The sequence below is a fragment of the Grammomys surdaster genome, unplaced genomic scaffold (assembly GCF_004785775.1).
Source record: "Grammomys surdaster isolate TR1022 unplaced genomic scaffold, NIH_TR_1.0 125941, whole genome shotgun sequence".
NCBI lineage: Eukaryota > Metazoa > Chordata > Mammalia > Rodentia > Muridae > Grammomys > Grammomys surdaster.
Window position 1 is genome coordinate 1608455 of NW_021620763.1, and position 14343 is coordinate 1622797.

The following is a 14343-nucleotide window of genomic DNA, read 5'->3' on the forward strand; positions in this document are numbered from 1 at the left end:
AGAGAGAGAGAGAGAGAGAGAGAGAGAGAGAGAGAGAGAGAGAGAACTTATATCAAGATACTAATACCAACCTTGTTTGCTCAGATGGCTGTGCTGTCCTACTGTGTTCAGAACTGTCCTACCTCACCTCCCAATAATCATCTGTCAGGAGGAAAACAGCTCTGCTGGGGTTGGGGGGAGGAAGTCAAGGCCTTTCTTCCATGTCTGAGTCTCCTACACAGCAGGAGTCTAAGCTGGGCTAATAGTTCCAGAGGCTGATCTCACCTTTGGAAAATAATGCCACCTGCTGTTAGTCCAAATAATTAGCATAACACTACATGTGGAAAGTTATTCAAGCTTTTTTTTTTTTAAATCATAAACAGCAGGCATGGATGCTCTCACAGATTAAAAGTGAGCATTAAAAAAGAAAGTCCCATGTCCCAGAAAGTATTCTGAGCCTAGCTCAGCGCTGCCCATGATTGCTTATGAGCAAAACCTTCTGCACTGCCTCGGCAATTGGAAGCATTTGGGAAACATCTAGCATCCTCAAAACATGTGCACTGGTTGATGTCTTTATTGGGCTCTCTGTCGTGGGCCTGACTCATACTCTTTCCACTGATAACAAAGCTGGCCAAGGTCAGGGTTTGCTTGTAGCCCTGGAAGGATCTTGCCTCTGAGACTGCGTATCTACACACCTGGCATCATGCTCTGTCCCTGGGCCTGAGAGCCTATTGGCCTGCCTGCCTGGACTTGTAGAGAATCATCCAGGCATCCAAAGGGCTGGCCTTTCTGGGGAGGTTAGTACATTTGGTCCATGGACCATGACTGTTTAGGCAGCCATGGCCCTGGTGAAGTATATACTTGTCCACAGACTACACATTGTTAAAATAACCATGGAAACACACCTCTGGGTGTGTCTATGAAAGTGATTCCAGAAAGATTTACCTGAAGAGGGAAGATCCACCCCTACTGGGGTAGCACTTTTGATGGGACAGAAGGCTAAACAGATATAAAGGAGAAAGGACACAGGTGTTTGTCTCTCTCCACTTCCTGGCTATGGCAGAAACAGTCACAGTCTCGTCACCATGACTTTCCCACCAGGATGGACTGCACCCTCAGTCTAGGAACCAAGATAATCTCTTTCTTCCTTAAGTTGTCTTTATCATGTATCTTGCCACATCAATGAGAAAAGCGATAGAAACAGCAGGGCAGGGGGGCAGCTCACTTGTCCCTGGTTCAAGGCCCAGCATGGAAGAAAGAAATCATTAGATGTGAAAGAGACCATATAGCACGGTGTTGGGGTCCTCAGGTCTGTCACCAATTCATGGGGCTTGCTAAAGTTGGGGTGGGGTTCCATTTCTCTGTGATTTCCACCTCACTGACCATCAGATTCTCAAAGGGAATCGATTAGAGACACCTCCTCCTCTGGCCCGACTCCATCCCTCAGCCTCCTGGGTTCTGTCTGCTCCTTCAGAGCCTTCGCCTCCTTCCACATGCAGAACGGTGAGGCTCTGTCACCTGACCCTGGCCATCTCACCTTTGTCTGCGCCTCTGCTCTTTATCACAAGACCATTTTGTCTCATGGAATTATCCCATCTTTTCTGAACTTTAGCCTCTCTGAATTTACTTCTGCCTATAAAGGTTTCAGAGCTTCCCGTGATGCAACAAAACAACACCTGCTTTGCCCCTGCATACCCCTATCGTATCTCTCTGTCTGCTTCACACAGACAGTATTTCTTCACACCTCTCTGCTACTTGGTCTTTCATCACTCCCCTCTTTACCGAATGCAGAGTTACAGTGACCGTCCCAAAACTCTATTCACCATTGCTAGATTACGTGTTTACCCTTCTTTTTAGATTCATTAATTTTATGTGTATGAGTGTTTTGCCTGTATACCATGTGCATTCCTAGTCCCTGTAGAGCCCAGAAGAGGGTGAGAAACTGGAGTTACTGATGGTAGTGAGCCACTCTGTGGGTGCTGGGAACTGAACTCTGGTCCTTTTTAAAATATCAACTGCTCCTCATTGCTGGGCCATCCATCCAACCCCTCTTCATGACTTTTAAACTCATCACTATATGGATAAAAAATGAAGAATCTGAGGGCTGGAGAGATGGCTCTGTGGCTAAGATCTCTTGCTTATAACTTCAGCTGCCAGAGATCCCACACCCTCTTCTGTCCCGTTAAGAGCACTCTCTCTCTCTCTCTCTCTGTGTGTGTGTGTGTGTGTGTGTGCGTGTGTGTCTCCCTAACACACACACACACACACACACACACACACACACACAGAAGATAGATAGATAGATAGATAGATAGATAGATAGATAGATAGATATCTGTGGTCTGCCAAGCCTGGACCGAGATCCTAGCAACTGAGTCATCTTGGGCAAGTGATTTGGCCTTTCCGTATCTTTTCTCTGTAGAATATGATGTTAGGATGATAAAGACCATTGGAGTGGAAAGGATCTATTTTAATTATACTCCCAGATCACTGACCATCATCAAAGAAAAGTCAGGGCAGGAACCTATAGGAAGGAACTGAAGCAGAGGACACGGAGGAATACTACGTATTGGCTTGCTCCTTGTGGCCTTCTCTGACTGCATTCTTAGAGCACCCAGGACTACCAGCCCATAGGTGGCACTGAAAATGCACTACAAGTTGGTCACAGTCTAATCTGGTGGTGGAAGTCTTTTCAACTGAGATTCCCTCTTCCAAAATGACTCTAGCTTGTGTTAAGTTAACATAAAACTAGTATCCCCTGAGCTCTGGTCTCTGCATCTCTTCCTGGCCTGTGTCTACCTTCTCCCATGAAACTCAGATTCCTCAGATTCCCTTTGTTCTCCAGCCCACAGCCCAGACTGCGGACTGGCACCTGCAGAAGAGCCATCCTGCTTCAACATTCAACTTCTCCCTATCCTCCCTGTGTCCCACCTCCAGCATCTCAGCGCAGGCCTGAGGTTCTGCAATAGCCGCCTTAGTGAACCCCGTTGCCCCTTCTGGCCAGCAGTTTGCTATGCACCTGGCTGTAACTTTCCTGGACATGCTAGATGGTACTTTTCTGCCTTTGCCCAATGCTTCCTTCCTTGTTAGGGACCACACACACTTATCCTTTCAGTTCTAGGTACACAGTCAGAAGCCAGGCAGCCTCTGCAGGTTGATCTGGGCCTTCAATCTCTGATTTCTCACAGCATTCAGGTCCCACCCAGTCATAGCACTATTGGCCCAGGTTACAACATTAGTTCTCAATCTGTGGGTGAAGACCCCTTGAGACAGGTTTTTCCAACAGGGGTCACCTACGACCATCAGAAAACACAAATATTTACATTTCAGTTCAAAACAGTAGCAAAATTACAGTTACAAAGTCGCAACAAAAATAATTTTATGGTTGTGGGAGTCTCCACAACACAAGGAACTTTATTAAAGAGTCACAGCATTAGGAAGATTGAGAACCACCACCTTACAGGAACCTTTCCAGGCTGTGCCTGAGCTTCTTCAGAGGGATGTCTTGTGTACTCCCCATATCCTTCTATCCCACATAGCTCTCCACCTTGCTAAAGAGAACATGTGTGTCGGTTTTTCCCCACGAGTGCATAAGCTTTTATCTGTCCTGATATGTCTTTAGAGCCTAGAACAGTGACTGGATTGTGGTAGATGCTTAATAAATATTTGTTAAATAAATTACTGAATCACTGATTGTTTAACACCACTTGGATTTATATCCTAAGTAACTTACACTAAGTATAGACGCTTCTCCGGTTACCATGAAGTTACGGTCCCAATAAACCTATTAAGTTGAAAACGTCCTAAAAGCATTTAACTGACCTAGCCTACCAAAGCATCACAGTTTGGCCCTAGCTTGCCTTAAACCTATATCCCTTTACTGTTGGGGAAACAAAACATCAACTATAAGGCCTGTTTTGTAATCCAGTGTTGCCTATCTCATGTAACTTAGTGGACACATACTGTGAGAAAGTTTTAACAGCATAGTATACCACATCTGTGTTGCTTACTCTCCTGGTCACTGTGGCTGACCTGGACCTGTGGCTCCTGGTGGCTATGTGCATATTGCTAGCCAGAGTAAAGGCTAATACTTAGAATTCAAAGTCGATTTCTACTGGATAGATAATGCTTTTATAGCATTGTAAAGTCGAAATGTCTCTCTGTGCATATGTGTGTTCTGTATACACATATGTACATGTTCATGTGTGCACATGAGTTTGTGGAGACCAGTGGTAGATGTCTGGAGTCTCCCTCCATTGCTTTCAACTTTACTTTTTGAGACAAGGTCTCTCACTAAGCCTAGAGCTCATCTACCAGAGGAAGTTAGCTCCCCAGACCTTTCCTGTCTCTTCTTCCCCAACACTAAGGAAAACTTAAGTAGGAAGGTACACAATTCAAAATAGCTTCAGGAAGTCCCTGAAACCAAGCAGATTCACTAAGCCCCCACCCACCCAACCCCACCCCTGCCTGAGTAAGCAATAAAAGCTGAGAGTCCTTCTCAAAGAAAGAGAGCCAAGATTCAAAGAAGAATCTCAGACAGACCAAGCAGCAAAGAAGACTCTGATGCCAGACCAGCAGCCTGGAAGAAGAATACATCAGTTGAGCTGCCTGGAAGAAGTTTAGACCAACTGAGGTACCTGGGAAGGACACTCTTCAATCCGTTGAGCTGTCTGCAGACTCTGCAGTGTGTTCCAGGTTCCCAGCTTTGTGAAGTGCCACCCATGCTGGGGTGGGTTTTGGTGATGCAGCTGCCTTTGAGTCATTTCTGCTCCTGTTAAGTTACCCCTCACCCATACTCCTGTAAGTAACTTCTATAAAGCTCATCGGTTCATCAAGTTGTACTTTGGTGCTATCCATATTTTGTTCTGTCATGAGTCCCTTATCTGGGGTGAGCAGATGTGCGTGTTGTATCTCTCCAGGAAAAGTTTTGTCATACAACAGTTGGGTCTTGGTAGACAGGGTGGATCACAGCAGGTAGAGCATTACAAGCCTTGGAGGTTGGGGATGAATGTAAGAAGGGAAGCTGGTGTTGCACCCTTAGAAGGTAGGCAGGCTGAAGTTTTGAGAATACCCAATGAATAGTGTTGCTCTTCCCCTATTCAGTTTGAAAGAAATGGATTAGCAAAACAAAAGAGTAGCAGCTGGTACCCACAGAGTCACCTGCATTATTGATAAAGGTGAAGCTGGGGGAGTCAACATCAGATGAATGGCCAGTAGCACTGAACAGCTCTGCCGTGGGTAGCTTGCTCCAGTGCAATGCACAGTTGTGTGGACTGCCACCCAGTGTCCGAAGGCCTTCAACGGAACTTTTCCACACTGAAACTCAAGTTCATGGGGGTAAAAACAAACGGTAGATGGCATTTTGAGACAGATTTATTATTTACAATAGTTTATTTTGGACTATCCTTCTCCTCCGTCCCCTCTAAAAAGCTTTGCATCCTAAGGTTACTCAGTCTAATCACCTAAAGCAAGCTGGAATTACATTCCATGAAAATTCACTGTGGGTCTTCATATTCCACGGGGCTCCTCCGGAACCTCACACTTAAACTGGGATGTCTTGCTCTGCTTTAATTGTGAAGGTTCTAAATGGTAAGGCAAATGAGACTCCGTTTCCAGACGTCTGCACCCACCTTAGTGGCTAAGCATGTTGGACAGACAGCTGGATTTACCCGAGGAAACAGGTTGCAGGAGTCTAGATCTGCTCTCGGGAGTCATTCAGAGGCTGGTGGGTCCAGGTAGGGGCAGATGGTTCGGGCCAGTGGAATCTGGAGGCTAGGAGTGTGGAATATCTTGCCACCTCGAATATCTGGGTATACATGGAAGGATGTGGCCTGGGTGGTGGAGAAAATGGAATATAGAGGAACAGGAAAAAGCAGTGAGGAGTGACGGCTTCCTGAGGCTACAGGTTCCCAAACAAGGCTACTTCACAAAGATCCTGCGTTTCTCAAGCCAAATCACCCCCAGCATTCCTGCAAACAAACTGCAAATTCAGCACTTCCTGCTGTGCGTGCCTTCGCGGGAGCATTTTGTCATGGCAGTTGTAGATCTGTCATTCTGGGCACGGATTCTATTACAACTAAGAAAGAAGGGCGAGAATGTTCACAAAAACAGTTGCCAACTGTTCAGCACTTCCTATAACTCTCATTTCAACCCTTCAAGGGCATTAGAGTCCTCACCACTGTCCAGACAGGGAAACGAAGCTTAGCGAGGAAAGTGGTCTCAATCAGTCTGGAACTTTTGGCTCCCTGCCTTCAGGGATGCCTTCTTCTGGCAGTTTCCAGTAGACCAGGAGAGCAGAGGCTTGTCTGCTCTGGTAGAAAAGGACCAGGGAGAATCTGCTGTAAGACTGTGGGCGTTGGTGGTTACTGGTCGGGTCATCTCTTGGGCTACATTGGAGTTTAAGTGTATTATGTGTGCTGAAAAATGTATGAGTTGGGGGGAGGGGTAGAAATTGGTTCTTGAGCCACGTGAATATCCGGATTGGAGCTTTAGTGATGGCATACAATGAGAGGGCTTGGATTTTATGCACAACTGTAAGTGTGTGTGTGTGTGTGTGTGTGTGTGTGTGTGTGTGTTATCTTGGGGATATGTTTGGGTGCTGAGTGAGGAGACATCAACCCCTGCGTCATATATTCATTCAGGAATTCAGGATGAGGTTTGTTGGACTGTGTGTTAGTGGGTCCACATGGGAAGGGAGATGTCAGTCCCCGGCCAGGCCGAGTGTGGTGTGTGTGTGTGTGTGTCCGTGCCCCCGCCCCGCCCTCCGCTGCAGGTGGGCCGGGCCGGCCGCGGGGCCCGCAGCGCTCGCAGCTCTTGGCTGGCGGCCGCGCCGGGCTAGCAGGGCTGGGCTGGGGCTGCGGGGCGGCGCCGGGACAGGAAGCGGAAAGCAGCAGAGAGCAGCGGCCGCGGCGGGGCTGTGCCTCACTGCAGCCCAGCGCAGGCCGCGGAGCCGGGGCGCTGCAGCCGAGAGCGCGGGCGTGGAGCGCGGCGGGCCGGCGCCGGGGTGAGTCGCGGGAGAGGCGGGCGCGGCGCGGCGGCCGGGAACTGAGCTGGGTGGGAGGTCAGGGCCAACTGCGGGTGTCCTTGCTCCCCAGAGGTCCGATCGGGGTCCGGGGCCTCGGGCCGGGAGACCCCTGGGCTCTTCCAGGTCGTGCTTCCCGAGACGTGAGTTCTTCCATCCCTGTCCCGGGATCTCTCCGCTCTATTCCACTGCTCGGAGTCCTAGGGCAGCCTGCGCTACCTCGGAAGCCCCATTGCCCTGTCGAGCCTTTGGAGTGCGCCCCTGAGTGCCTGTGCCGGGGTGGCGGCCGGGGAATGACGGCGTGTCGGAGGCAACCAGTGGCTGGACGCGCCTTGCAGGGCAGACGCGGCCGGGGTCTCCGCTAGGGCCCGGTGTCACCTGGCCGGTCTCTGAGCACATGAACGGCGCTGGCTTGTGTTTCTCTCTTCGCTTACAAAACCGCAGCCCGGGAGGCCTTGGGGGCGCGGCCCGCTGCGCATCGCGGAGCGCAACAGGCAGGTAGTTTACTTTCAAAAGCGCCGGGGCGGAGCAGAGGCGTGCAGCCAGTCCCAGCCAAAGGAGGAGTCCCTGTCCTGGGCAACTTCACTGCGCCTGGGCAGCCTTTGACACCAGTAGAACCTTATTTCATCCTGCAGTCATTAAACTGCCCCCAAGCAGGGCGCCCAGAGAAGTGTGAAGCTTTATAAAAATTTAAAAGCGTCGGTGGTGGAAGCAGGAGTGGGGGCGGAGGCGTAGCCTGGTGGCTCAGTGATGAGCAGGGGAGAGCTGAAACCAGGCAATCTCAATTTTCATGTCTCCAAATAGGGTGTGATGCTCAGACCGCCAGACGCGAAGATGAGCTCCTTCTGAAACTCACGGAGAGGTGGCTGGGCTCTTTATCGTGAAGGCTGTGTGGTTGGCGCGTGCGTTAGTTTGAACCCGTTTGAGGGGACTGTGGTCAGGATGCGGGTGTCCTTACAGGCGAATTCCAAAACCTAGCTGTGAAGACTAGTGTGTTCACTGGCATGTTTATACGTTTTACAGGGTTTGCTGAAAAATATTATAAGTTATGTCACCAATCAACAATACTAATTAGCCTTCTCCTTCTAGTGGGCGTGTTGATTACACAGCTCCTAGGCTCTGTAAGTGCGATGGCAGAAACCGGCTGAACTCAGGGAGGCATAATTAGCCATTTTATGTAACCACTAATTAGAGTTTTTAGAATTGAATTAAATCAGTGTGATATAGTTGGGGCTTTGATGTGTGGGAGGAAACTGTTTTATTCTACATTTCAAAGAAATATCCAGGAGCATTTAGCATTTCTAAAGGCTGGCGACTCCCACTATGACTAGCCAAAACACCCAGTGTGAAATTTTCAGGGATACAGCTGCTGACAGTGTCACTTGGTGGCAACTTCATTTGTAAGTAAAATGAGAAGTGTCATATTTTTGAGACTGCCTGCCAAGTCTCAAAAAAGTTTTTATTGTCTTATTTCTTGAGCAATAGGATGGAACCGTACAGGAAATTGAAAAGTTTCCTTACCAAGCAACAATTCCATGACACCGTTGGTTTAAGAATTAATGTGTTGAATGTGGCAAGTACTGTTTCTCCCCCTGACGTATATCTAAAGACACACCTTGCATTGCATCTGCTGTAGTTTGGGTTGGAGGGGGCCTCATCACGCTGATTAATAATCATAGGTCTCACCTGGGCTGAAGGCCGCTTGAGATTTTCTTTCTTCTTAAAGTGCCCCCCCCCCCACACACACACACGCAGTCTCTCTTCTACTGAACCTGAACCTATGAGTAGGAGTCGAGCGGCAGGATTCTTTGTGAGGTCATATGTGGTTGGGAACAGTTCACTATTGTTGCCTGCCTCTTCTCTAAGTAAACAAACAATTCTGGTAATTGCTGCATAGCTTTCAGCTTTCCATCCTCTCTGAAATCAGTCTCCTGAAGGTTAAAGCCATACAGGGCATGTGCTTGTATGTGTGACCTTGTTCTATTAACTGTGCCATAACATTCAAGTGTGTCTCCCTGAAAGACTTGTTCTGAAGACTGAGCTCTTTCATGCAAGTGACTTCAGTCTTAACACACAGGAAGCCCTTGATGAAGGACTGTAACTGCCACCGTTTCTGTGGAGTGAGCTAACTGTGGCCAGTTAACATTCCACAAGGAGGACAAGATTCAGTGGCTATGGCTGGACTCTGATAGTTTATGTCCTTATGGAGCCAGAAGCAAACTGCCTACATCCTCTGTTACTCTATCTCCACTCTTGTCCCTCCAAACCCCACCTAGAGTACCATGGTCTGTGTCTGAAGCTTCATAGATACAGTAGCCATCCACAGCTCTTCAGCAATTTTTATCCAGCTGCCAGGAATGTTCCAGAGGTAATAAATGACTCCTGCCAACAGCAGCTAGTCTAGGGATGTGAGTTGAACTCATTGGCAAACCAGGTAAACTGAGGCTGGCATTTTTCTCTCCTGGTAGACAGTGGCCATAGCCATACATCTTGAAGAGCTGTGTTGCTAGAAGTGGATCATTGACTCGTCCCAGGTATCTGAGGCCTGCAGAGCCTCACGTCGCAGACTTGGGTAATGCTTTACGATTTACACAGCCAAGCTCAGGCCGCGTCACTTCCCTCTGTACCATCCTTCCTAACCCAAGTAAACCCACATATGCTATTCTCTGGACACCGTATGCAGTAACTCACTACCTCCCCAGGCAGAGCCCCTTTAATTAATAGCTCTACATGGAGCTGTTGATGTTTTTATAACTTCCTTTTCATAAAAGTTAGCTTACGTTTACCATGGTCATTATCATAACCTGTTATTTCCCATACTCTCTCTCTCTCTCTCTCTCTCTCTCTCACACACACACACACACACACACACACACACATCACTGTTTTTCTTTCAAGTAGGAGTTGTGTGTTTTATAGGAGTAGATGGAACTTTAGGGGAAGACTCTCCTTGGGGTCACTGACTATCAGCTTGTTTTAGTACAGGGTGATAGGGAAATTCATTGCATACTGTAAGATGCTGTCTCATCAGAGTTTCCCATGCTGTGTGGTTTGATGTACTCGGATCCAGCCAGACTGGAGCAGGATGCTCTTGAGCACTAGCTTCAACAGTGGTGTTGGTCTTCCCTGAGCACATCTGGACTATATGTTCTGTTACTGAATAAGCTGTGCATTGCACCAGCAGAGCCACTTTGTTCAGGATAGTTCTGAAATCTTTGTTTTATCTACCCTCTGTAAGCTTTCTTCTATGGTAAAGGCATGCTTGCATGTTGTGAGATAGGTACAAGACTTTTCATTCATTCATTCATTCATTCATCAAATATTTATTAGGTGCCTCTTGTTTGTCAGCATCCAGGAAAACAAAGGACTATGGTCCCTACACCCCAGGAGCCTCTTCAGAGCCTGATGCTCAATAATCACACAGGTGAATGTGTGACTTGGAAGAGCTAAGTGTCGGGAGAATGCAGATGGTGGGCTGGCCATGTGTGAACTGGAGGGTCAGCAAGATCTCTCTAAAAGAAGTATGTTTAAACTGAGAGGAATTAGCCAAATGAGAGAATGAGTCTCAGCAGATATACTGATCTGGGCTCGGGTCCTGAGGTTGGAAAGAACCAGGCCCCAAGGAATTGGGACAGCTGGCAAGACTGTTGATCAAATGGAAGATTCCATGTTTTAAAGTTCAGGGGATACCATGGGAGGATTTGAAGCAAGGAGGTTAGGTGAGCCTGGCTGCTGCCTGACCTGGACCAAACACAATATAGGAGCCAGTGATAGACCTTGCAGGTTCTAGGATTGCCTATGCTCTCCTCCCTGCCTGTATTCCGTTCTTGACACAACAACAATTCATTAGTTGCTATCCAGGGAAATTAATTTCTTACCCTTGCTTGATTGTCTTTGCTGATAAAGATAAACATTTCTGACCCTGTCAGGAGTTGTATTAGTTTCTCTGTGCATTCTCACAGAGATAAGCATCAGATAATGTGTCTTTACTAACTCAAATGGGAGCCCTTACCTGAGGTCAAGCCCTTTCTGGAAGGAGTTCACTCTGCTTTTTATTAGTTTACTTCCTGACTCCTCCCCCAGATCTTAGATGAGGCAAGAGTTGGTAACCATGGTGAAAGAGAGGACTAGGCTCTGTGTGGGCCAGGGCAGGAGAGGGAGCCTGGCAATGTTCTCTAGGTTATCCCCTTGCTGTGAACTGGGAGAGGATGGGGAGGACCCGCAGACAAGCAGAGCTTGGTGGCAGTGGGATGCACGTGTGAACAGGAGAGAGTGTTCAAAACAGCAGAGTGGGTCCGTGTACTGGACAGGATGGCAGCATCACTGGAAGCAGATATTAGAAAGACTAATATCTTAGGACACAGAGAGTGGCTGCGGGAGAGAGTTGAACAAGTGGAAAAGGAGCATTTGGCTTTGTTTTTGAGGAAGTGTTTGTTATGGTTAGAATATTTGGGGGAGAGGGCCATTCCTCCTGACTCAGGAGTTTATCCCCAGAGATGGAGAAGAAGAAGAAGGTGTGTCTTGAGTATTAAGGGATAACTTGATAGAAGGATGGAGGAAGAGTGCCAGAGGAGAAGGATCAGCACACATGCCATCAAACTAGTCAGCAAAGCTTAATGAGGTCAGGTCATTTGCCCCAGTTGAAGCCATCTCCCTAGCATCACTGAGCAGGGTCTGGTGGCTACTCATTAAATATGGAGGCAAATCAATGGTGTACGAAGGGCCTGCAGAAAGAGGGTAAGGATATGTTAGGTTTGAGTCAAGGCAGTCTCTGGCCAACTAAGAGCTTCTTCAGTGGCTGTGAAAAGATGGCAGATATGGTGGCATTAGGGAGGAAAGAAGGGAGGGATCACACATATAGATTCCCCTCTCTAGTGAGCATCGGCTGGAACTGTGGGAGAGAACCATCTAGGACAGGCATGATAGGCCGGGGTGCAGAAACACTCATCAGGATGAGAGGGGTTAATTATGAGTCTAGAGAAGAATGGTCAGTTTCCTGAAAAAGGTGCCAAGCCTTGGAATCTGCAGGTCAACCAAGAGTCCCGCTATTGGGTAACAAGGAAAGAAGATTGTTTTGTGCTTTGCCCCTAGATCCTGACTGTACCTCTTAAGGTTGGTTGTCTGCCAGCCAAAGGCCAGTGAGAAAAGAGCACAGGCCAGAGCAGAAAGGAAGGGAGAGTGTAGCGTGCTGAGAGCTCATTGAATGGCTGTTGAAAGCCCTGGGAGACCAAAGGAAGAGAAAGACTCAGACTGGGCTCAGGAGCCAAGCTAATGTTCTGAGAGATGCCTGCTTAGTTTCATGTTTAGTCTTTATAATCACCCCCAAGCAGGCTGCTTGCCTTTCTTTTACTGGATGGAAAATCCACAGCTCTGAGAGATTAAACTGCAGTACACAGCTGGTGAGTGAGCAGACAGCCTAAGGGGCAGCCCCATTCTGCATGCAGCAGATGAATCTTGGGTGGGATGGCCTGGAGGGAGGTGCTGGCTCTCCACCCTGCTGTTCTCCAAGCTTTCTGTTTGCTGAGAAAGACAGGAGATCCTGGAGTTTAGAAACCACCGAAGGGACCATCCACTTTTACTCACCCCATGTGGTGCATGTGGTGCCCATGCTGGGTACCATCACCACTGCCAGCTCAGATAGCCATCAAAGCACTCCCGATGCTCACATTTTATAGACGGGACTTCAAAGAGATCGCATCGTTTGACTGAGGTCCTAGAGCTAGGAAGTGAGTCAAGTCTGTGTCTGTTCATAGCTTCACCCTGGGAGATAGTGGCCAGTGTGGTGCTTGGATTCCTGATTGACAAGTAAGCAGGCGAGATTCAAGAAGGCAAAGAAGGGGCTGATCGCAGGTGGCTCCGCTTGGGCTGGACTCCAGGCTTCCCATGGCTAGGCTTCGGCTCTTGATGGCAGAAGGCTGTTAAATAATAACCTGATAGGGAAAAAGGGGGCCAAGGGTTGGAGGAGAAATGCTACACATGCCATCAAATGGAAATCAGCCACCAGCAGGGCCAAGGAGAGCAGTCAGTTCTCTGTTGTAGCTTTGTGCCCATAGCACTCCTGAGCAGGGTCTTCTGGCCACTTAGAAACATGGATATGGAATGGATAAGTGAGTGCATGGAGGCCTTTGGAGTTAACTCCATAACTATCATTTATTACAAATATGTGCTAATTTGGGTAGAGTTGAACCTTGTTTCCTACCTATTCTTTGGGTTTGGGGACCTTTCATTGTTTCTAGTATTTGATCACAATAGTGAGGAGCTGTTTTTCCTTGAAGAATTAGTGCTGTAAGTAAGATAAATTGCAAGTGAAGTCACTAGTTGAGACATCTAGGACAGGGCGAGTAACCCCTAGGCACAGGGTCTCTTTAGAAACATTTTTTTCTCTTCACCTTGGAAGTAACAGAATACTACTTCTAGCCTCTAGACCAGTGTAACTGTGTACAGATGAGACTGCCAAGCCCAGCTGGGCTCCCAGTTTGAAATGTCTCCTGGTCTTAGCTGTTGCTGGGGTCTGGGAGCTGGAATCTCCTCCCTTTTGGGGCAGGGGTGTGGCCTTTGCAATTCCTTTGTTTTCCTTCCCACTTATCTCTCTAGCTCTGTTTGCAGTTTTAGCCTCCGGGACCCTGCAGGGTGGGGAACAGGAACCCTGTTGAGCCTAGAGCAGCCTAGGGAGGGCAGTTCAGAAAGAGGCAGAACTTTAGAGCTGACTTTCTAGGAGTGAAGGCTGAGCATGTGGAGGCTCCGGAATGTACTTGAAAGTGTTTCTAATTTATTTTTATTGCAGAGCAATATTAGAGGGAAGTGGGGAAGGACCTAGGACCTTGTAACTAATAAATCACTGTTACTGATGTCCCCTGTGGTCCCGGCCCTTCCGTAAGTTATTTTACATCATTCCAACCGTTCTATAGATGCATTGGCTACCTACAATCCCATATCCTGCTTATTAAAACCTCAGTTCTTTGTAATTGTCAGTTTGTACAGATATGTGATATTTTCTTTGATTGAATCCTGTTTTCTTCGAGCTGTTTATTCCTTGGCTTGGGGAGGTGTTTACATTGCTCCTGACTCCTCATTATCACAGGCAGAAAGTCATCCATGGTGGTTGTTGAGTTTTAATTATTGAAGGCAAATTTCTAGGAGTTTGACTTCTCAAAAGAGATTAAGAAAAAACAAATTGACTTTTGAAAATGACGGCCAAATCGCTGAGTAAGTCTACGGGTTGGTGTCCTACTCTAAAACCAAAGCCATGAGGGCAGTAAGGCTGTGCTCAGGGAAAAAAAATGTCCCAGTGCCCAGGTCTCTCCCAAACCTTCTTCCTCCTGTTGTGTTGGGGTCCAGCTTGG

At 47.8% G+C, this 14343-nt stretch overlaps 1 protein-coding gene across 1 annotated transcript in view; it reads left to right on the plus strand.

The window, feature by feature from the left end:
* Window positions 1-6879: 6879 nt before the first annotated feature.
* The window catches only part of Vangl1 (VANGL planar cell polarity protein 1), a 49689-nt gene continuing 42225 nt past the window's right edge, over window positions 6880-14343 (plus strand). The window contains exon 1 of the mRNA XM_028753027.1: window positions 6880-6982. The gene's annotated coding sequence lies outside the window, so the exon portion shown is untranslated. The remainder of the gene's footprint in view (window positions 6983-14343) is intronic.